The sequence below is a fragment of the Cynocephalus volans genome, chromosome 8 (assembly GCF_027409185.1).
Source record: "Cynocephalus volans isolate mCynVol1 chromosome 8, mCynVol1.pri, whole genome shotgun sequence".
Lineage (NCBI taxonomy): Eukaryota > Metazoa > Chordata > Mammalia > Dermoptera > Cynocephalidae > Cynocephalus > Cynocephalus volans.
In genome coordinates this window covers 144,019,875-144,027,926 of record NC_084467.1, presented here as the reverse complement: position 1 = coordinate 144,027,926, position 8,052 = coordinate 144,019,875, and the positions used below count along the sequence as shown (strand labels likewise).

General features: G+C 46.5%; 1 pseudogene; it reads right to left on the bottom strand.

Moving 5' to 3' along the window:
- Positions 1 to 1,054: 1,054 nt before the first annotated feature.
- Positions 1,055 to 2,729, bottom strand: LOC134384602 (UDP-glucuronic acid decarboxylase 1-like; annotated as a pseudogene).
- Between the last annotated feature and the right edge of the window lie 5,323 nt (positions 2,730 to 8,052).

Below are 8,052 nucleotides of genomic sequence, written 5' to 3'. Positions count from 1 at the left end.
AAATACACACTACCTGTCAAGAAAAAGGCCAGTGCTTCTCTGAAGCCCTTGATGAGAATATATATTATTTTGAAGAGTTATGCGTGCAAAGATAAAAAAGGACCATCACTGTAACAATCTCAATTAATTTTAAGTTTAATACACATACTTTGTTTCACTATATATATAAAGATATCTGCCATTTTATGGCCACTTAGGAAACAGTCTATGGCTAATTAGCTTGACAAGTAACTCTGTTTATTCTGCCATATGACTTTTTTAGTAATTCAGAATACTAGCACGGGTGGAAAGGGAAAAAAAAATTGACTGATCTGGCATCATTTTACTTATTGGTTTTACTCTTAATATGAATTTTTTAATATGAATTTTTTTTTTTTTTTTTTTTTTGCCTGGCTTCCTCATTTAGGTAGAAAACTGGAGGGGAGAGGATTCATTAAATGATTATAATAGATTCCTCTTGCTTTGTCACTATAGTTCCCTTCCCCTTCCAACTTACTTCCAAAACCACACACAAACGCTTCTGAAAGCAGGTCTATACCAGATGATAGTGTCCCAGATGACCCAATGAGTCATGCACTCTGCGGAAAGTGAGCACTGGACCGAGGCTTCTGCAGAGCCCTGCATCATCCCGCAGCCTGGCCAGCTCCTTCCTGTCCTTCTGATCTCATCCCAAGGGTCATTTCCTCGGGAAAGTCTTCCCTGAACCCCCAGGCTCAAGATTCTCTGATAGTCTACTTTTTCTTTAACACACACCACACAGTTTATAATTCTTTTTTTTTTTTTTTGAGTTTCAATATTTTATTAAAATAGCATATTTAACCATGGTTAACCAAGAATATGTTATCTTTATCCCCCCCACCCCAAATATGCAGCACAACACAGTAGTGATTTCAAATATACTTGATCATGATAACCAACAGAGATATTTCAAAGTCAAGTTCGTAACTAAAAACTAGACCTTGGAAAAATTCTGAGTTAGAAAAAAGAAACATAAACCTCTCAAACAGAATTCTTTTATCTGCCCGAAAATAAATGCCGGGGCACCACCTGCTTGACAATACTGCTAGGTTCTTTTTTCTTTATGCATAGTATAATGTCTCATAAGTACCTACTTTCATAAATAAAATCAGTATTTTTCATCTCATTTAATGTTCCTCTTCAGCTTCACAAAGAAACCAGTAAATAAAACTGTCAATGACAGTCACGACCTAAGTTCTCACAGCAAGGTGAAAAACTTGAAAATATGCTGAGATGCATCTACGCTATTTTACGTAAAAAGATTCAAAAAGTGCAAGGCAAAATCTGCAGTTTTTTGAGGGGAGTTTTAGGCACATCCATTTCATTAAAGCAAGCCTCAGAATGAAATTCCAGTTTGTTCTTCATGACAACAGTTTTAAGTCTTTTTTAAGAAACAAAAACAAAAAATACACCCCGTCGAGTGTAAAACAGGGAGCCCGTGCCCTGCGCGTGAGGGTTCCGTCGTGGCGGGCCCGTCCTTTTTCATCCTGGCAGGCTTTGGTTGGGGGTGTACTGGTCATTTGCCTGGTCCTCGGGTTCTTTACGGAAGTAGCGAATGGCTTGGTTCAGACCTTCCTCCGGGGACCACAGGCTCCCGTCCTAGCATCAGCTTCGCTTTTTTATGTCTGGTTTTCTTTTCTGTGGGTCGTCCTGGGCTTCAGAGAGAAACTGGATTTCACTTGTGCTACCAACAAGGTTCTTAATTAACTGAGCAAATTCTAGGACTGTGTGTGCTTCTGGGTTCCCCCGGCTGACGGGGCTGCTGACGTTGCCGTTCGTGAGAGCCACCAGGCCGTTCACCAGGTCGCTGACGTACTGGAACGCCCCGGTCTGAGACCCCGATCCGGACACCGTGAGCGGCTGCCCTGGGCGCCTGCAGGATGAAGTTGCTGACCGACCACCCGCCCGTCGTTCATGTGCACGCGCGGCCCAGAGGTGTTGAAGATTCTGGCCACTCGCACTTCCACGCCTTCCTGCTTCGTGTCGCACAGCACATGGTCTCTGCCACTCGCTTGCCTTCGTCATAGCAGGCCCGGGGGCCTGTGGGGTTCACGTGGCCCCAGTAGTCCTCGCTCTGAGGGTGGACTTAGGATCTCCAGACACCTCCGACGTGGAGGCCAGGAGCACACGGGCACCGACTCGCTTGGCCAGCCCCACAGTTCGGCGTCCCGATTGTATTGGTCTTTAACGTCTTGATAGGATTGTACGTGTCGTTTGGAGGACAGGCTGGAGATGCCAGATGGTAAATCTGGTCGACTTCGGTGTACAGGGGCTCCAGCACATCGTGACTGATCAGCTCAAAGTTCTCATGGCCGAGCCAGTGCTCCACGTTCCTCCTCCTGCCTGTGAAGAAGTTGTCCACCACAGTCACCTCGTGGCCATGCATCATGAGCTTGTCAGTGAGATGGGAGCCCACGAACCCCGCGCCTCCAGTTCAAAATTCTCCTACGATCCTTTTCTGATAAAAACTTTACCGGCGGGTATTTCTGGGTGAAGCTTTTTTCCAAATCTCTGATGCTCTCTCTTAGTGGCTCAACATTCTCTTCAATCTTGCTTTCGATTTTTAGTTCACTGTCTTCCTGGATAGACCTCATATTAACGAAGTTTCCCCAAACAGAGGCGACGTAGGCGAGCAGGGCGATGCCCAGCAGCAGCTTCATCCTCCCGCGGTTGACGGCAGACACGAGGCGCAGTCGCGCCTTCCTCACCATCCCCCGGACCCGCGCCGGTCCAGGGCCCTGCCGCACAGGGCGCCGCCGGCTGCACAATGAGCCCCGGCGACGGCTGCAGCCCGGCAGAGCCCCGCCCCCGCCGCCTGCGCGACCCCACCCCCACAGTTTATAATTCTATGTCTGTGTAATTAATTGTTTAAGGCCTGCTTTTCCCAACATACTATAAACTCAGTGAAGACCTGAAACTCTTCAGCAGATGATTTGGCTAAGTCTGGCCTCAGGTTCAGACAAGTCCTTTGTAGTCAAATAGGATACAACCAAAAAGAAAAAGGCTTTTGCATAATGAGTTGTCTTCCAGGAAAGACTCAGCTCCAATGATATTTTTGTTGCTTTCTAAAGCCACAGACTTCTATGAACTGCTCCTCCCATGACCATCACCAACCCATGAGCAGTAGAAGACAGGGGGGTTGCACTGAAGAACAGTACCTCCTGTAATTCCTGCACTGTTGTGATTTATGCAGCCAAGTATTGCATTAGACAAGAGCAATTAGGAACAGCAATAGACATAGAAAGAGCAACAGAAAAAGTGTTGATTAACTCTAGACAGCATAATTAGTCTTCTATTTCTGTGAATAAATTACCACAAACTCTGTGGCTCGGGAGTCTGAGCACAGTGTAGCTGGATCCTCTGCTCAGGGTCTCACAAGGCTCCAATCAAGGCACTGGTTGTGTGCAGTTCTCATCTGACACTCAAGGTCCTCTTCCATGTTCCTTCAGGTTGTCGGCAGAATTCAGTTCCTGGTGGTTGTAGGCATGCGTTCCCCTTTTCTTGCCAGCTGGGGCTCACACTCAGCTCCTGGAGGCCACAGGAGTTCCTGACCACATGGTCCCCACAGGCCGTTTGCAGCATGGCTGTTTGCTTTCCCCAGGCTGGCAGGAGCACACCTCTCTGACTTTCTCTACCAGAGAAAGCTCTCTGTTTTTGAAGGGCTCACCTGATTAGGTCGGGTCCACCCCGGGTCAGCTCCCTTTTGCTATGTGATGTCATATCACCACAAAAGTCATAGCTCATTGGATTCACAGGTTCCATTCACACTCAAAGGGACTACGCAGGACATGAGCACCAGGAGTGGGAATATTGCGGGTCGTTTTAGAATCCTGCCTCCCACAGAACAGCTACTAACACTAACAAAGCGTTGAGTGCTTAGTCATTGCCAGCACCGTGTTAAGTGCTTTTCAGTACTGAATCTTTAAAACAGCCCATGAGGTAAATTCTAACACTGTCCTTGTTTTATAGGTGAAGAAACCGAGGCTTATGGGCCAGGTGACATTGCCTCATTTCGTGTAACCAGCATCACCTAGGTTTTGAACTCTGGTCTTTCTGACTCCAGAACCCATTCTTGTTCACTTTGCCTCCCAAAGCCCGTTCTCCTGTAACCAGTGGCATGATGATATCGCTGTTTTATGAATGTAAACACCGGTTTGGGAAGATTGAATAACATACTCAGGACCACCCAGTTGGTGAGTGACACGTCAGCCTTCCGTCTAATCTTCTCCCTCTCGGTCCCACACCGTTGGCATCCCAGGTAATCAAAGGACACTCTCAAGTTGCTTGTCAGCTAGAAGAAACCTTAGTCATGAAACCAGCATGTTTCTGTCTCCAAGCCTTGGTCGAATTACATAATACACGTTATCAGTTCTATTTCTTTTAACCTGTAGTGAGTGAAAAGCAGTGTGTTATTCCCATGCTGAGAAAAATTATCTAAGGGCACCTGACAATCACTCCGCCAGAAGTTTCATTAATACTTAGCACCAGGAGAACATACTCCCCCCAGGGTGGTGAACGGCTGGTGATACTAACTTCCCCTCCTCTATGCATGTATACTTTTAAATGCAGATCAAGGCAAATAATTATTCAGGGGAGAGGATATGTTTCCTTGAGACTAATATTGTTTTTCATTACATCTTGCAAGGAGACAAAATAGCTTTGGCCAAGACCTGTTAACAAATACAATTATCCATTGCAAATGCCAGCACACTGCCCCCACCTGTGCTTTGGCATGCAGAGGCCAATCGTCCTTGACAGTGGTGTCCACCTTATTTCTCCTGTTTTTTCCAATGCCTGCAAATGTCAGTAGTAAAATTGATGCACAGACAGCCAATAAAAAAGCATAGTTGTCTCCAATACCAGATGTCTAACCTTCCTTGTCCTGCAACTGTCCTTCAGGAAAGAAAGAGAACGAAGTTTTCTGAAAAGTTTCATTTGAGTGCCCTGCCAGGTCATGGTTTGGGTATGACTGCGTTCCTCTGTTAACAGCCACACCTCCTGTTGGCAGCAGCGCTCCCAGGGCTGCAGCTAGCCCCAGGCAGCAAGAGCAGCCTCCTTCCTCCTGCCTCTTAAGGACTAGGTTTGGTAATATTTCCCTCGGCACTGCCACACCTAAGTAAATAGTTCTTTTTTAATATAAAAATATACTTAACCAGGAACCCTGACTGATAATCACTCTAAACTCTTAACTAAAATTATTGACTTAAGCAACAAGTAAAAACTGATGTTAAAGGCATTAGTATACTGTCGAGGGGGAATTGGACATTTATATATTGCCCCAATAACACCAAACAGATTAATTTTGGGTCACAAGGGGGGAAAACATAACACTACCACGGAAGGGTAAGACTGTTGATTGTCTTAAATGATTGGTCAATGCTTTGATCCCTAATCGTGGGTCAACCATAAAATATGTATCTCATGACAAAATACAATATGAAGTACACATCTCCTGTGACATAACCTAGTTAACAAGGTTGGCATGGAATCCATCATGCCTTTGCATTTTAAGTTTATAAGAAATGAGAGGTTTAGAGATTAAGCTAAATGAAGGCACAAGGAAGCAACTAGTCAAATCTAGGAGGCGGGTTGTTCTATGGGCTAACTGGCCAAATCCATTTAGGCCAAATTCATTTACCAAGCACACTGTCATGTCTATGCTGGGCACAAGGGCTTAAGATATATCCATGTAATGTATAGGCCTGGATTGGTTTCTAATTGGACAAATCAGCTACAAGGACATTTTGGGGATGATTTAGGTAATTAAACATAGACTGGGTTCTAGATAAAGCATACTGACACATATTGAAATGGAAAGTTTCAGATCGTTAACTGAAGAAAAAAAAAAAACAATTTACAAAACAGTACTGTTCTCATTTTGTAAAAAGATAGGTGTCTGTGTGTATATGTATATATGCATGATGGAGTCTGGATGTGTTGTCCCCTCCAAAACTCATGTCGAAATCTGATCCACAACGTAGCAGTGTTGGAAACTGATTGAGTCATGGGGGCGGATCCCTCATGAATGGATTAATGCTGTCCCTGGGGGAGGGGGGATTAATGAGTGAGTTCTCGCTGGATTAGTTCCCGTGAGAGCTCCTTGCTTAAAAAGACCCTGGCACCTTCTCTCTCTCTCTTGCTCCCTCTCACCGTGTGATCTGCTTGTACCTGCCAGCTGCCTGCCACTTTTCCGCCATGAGTAGAAGCAGCCTGAGGCTCATGCCAGATGCAGCTGTCCCAGAATCGTAAGCCAAATAAACCTCTTTCCTTATAAATTACCCAGTCTCAGGTAATTCTGTTATAGCCACACAAAACAGACTAAAACACTGCATAAATATTTGGGAAAGATACAATAAGATATTAACAACGGTCTCCTCTGGATGGTGGGAATCGTGTATTTCACTTTTCTTATTATTTTTGTGTATCTGTACATATGCTGCTTTGTGATTATAAGAGGTTTTTAATTTAAAAAGAAAGAAAGAGAAGTTATCCGTGTAGGAGTTGTAATCAAAGCCAGGGGAGTAAATGAAATTGCCCGGGGAGGGCATAGGAATAAAAAGAAGGCTGGGGAAACAGCTTTTAGAACCATCGAGATTTCAGGGAGAAGACTGCAGAAGGAGAGCCGGCCAGAGACGGAAGAGGAGCCAGGAGAGAACAGCAGCAGCAGGAAAGCCGGGAGGAGAGTGTTCGCAGAAGGGGACAGCCACGTGTCTCAGCTGCTCCGGGCAAGCAGCGTGAAGATTAAAGGGGCCCCTGGACGTTCTGGCAAGAAGTCCACGGAGACTTTCCCATGGAGCGGCGAGGAACAAGAGGCTGCTCCTGCAAGAAGCTGACAGTGGAGGGAAGGAGAGACGCAGGCAGTGACTGGAGGGGGGCGCGGGGACCCATCTTTGCACAAGGAGGGGACTTGTCGCTCAGCTTGCGTTCTACATAATGGAAAACTTCTGGAACGCTGCTCCTTTACCCAGAATACAGCGTGCGTGGCGCCTCCGGGAGGGCATAAAGAGAAGGACCTAGGAAGCAGGCAGCGGGACGAGTGGGTTGGAAATGGGGGAATTAAGCAATTTGTAGACTCATGGGAAAAGGCCAGTGGGGACGGAAAGATTGAAAATCTAAGCGGAGACGGAAGGATGACTCACCGCACAGGACCCAGGAGTTCACAGAGGAGCGGACGGGTGGAGAGCACAGGAGGCAGATGAGGCTCCTGGAGGGCTGAGTCATCAGGGCAGGGGCCAGGACCAGAGCACACAACGCCGGTGAGGATTAGCACTTGCAGGTATACAAGGCCACTGCAAAAAGTTCGCGGAAAAATAGGTAATACAGATCTTTCCGCGAACTTTTCCAAGTACCTTTGTACTTTGGAAGCAACTTTCCCAAGTGGCAGTGGGCTGCAGTTGGGACTGCTGCACGGCTCATTAGCAGGTGTCAGACGCGTGGGCCCCGCACAGCACTGGGGCAGGGCCTGCCAACGTGATGGGATTTAAGGGGTGGCCAAAGACCCGTCACTCTGGAGTATCTCCCAAGGGCTTTTCGTAAGGCCAACCAGCCTGATAAAGTGAACAGCTAATGGACACTTTGAGTCGGCAGAAGAAGAGTTTGCAGTCTGTCTTACTGCCACGGATTGTTTTTGAACTTCACTTGAACTAGCTTCAACAAACACTTACCAAATACCCACAGGGCAAAAAGGGCACTGTGCTCAGTGCGGCCCACACATTTCATTTGATCAAGAATCTATTTAGAGAAGGGCTGGCATATTCTGAGACTGTGCCTGCTATGAGAAAGACACATCAGTTCTCTGTGCTGGAACAGAGAACTTCCTCCCTGAAAAATAAGCCCGATGGAGGAATTAAAGTGCCATGTTGACTATGATCATGTCTTTTCTTTCTGTCCTCTCTTCACCCCAACACTGAGCCAAAGAGCCCCAGTGTCTTCTCCCATCCCACAGAGTCCTGCCTCGATGCCACTAACCACACAGCAACTATCCCTGGGGTCAGCAGGTCTCAGGTGTGCACAGGACACTCCAAACCAGAGCTT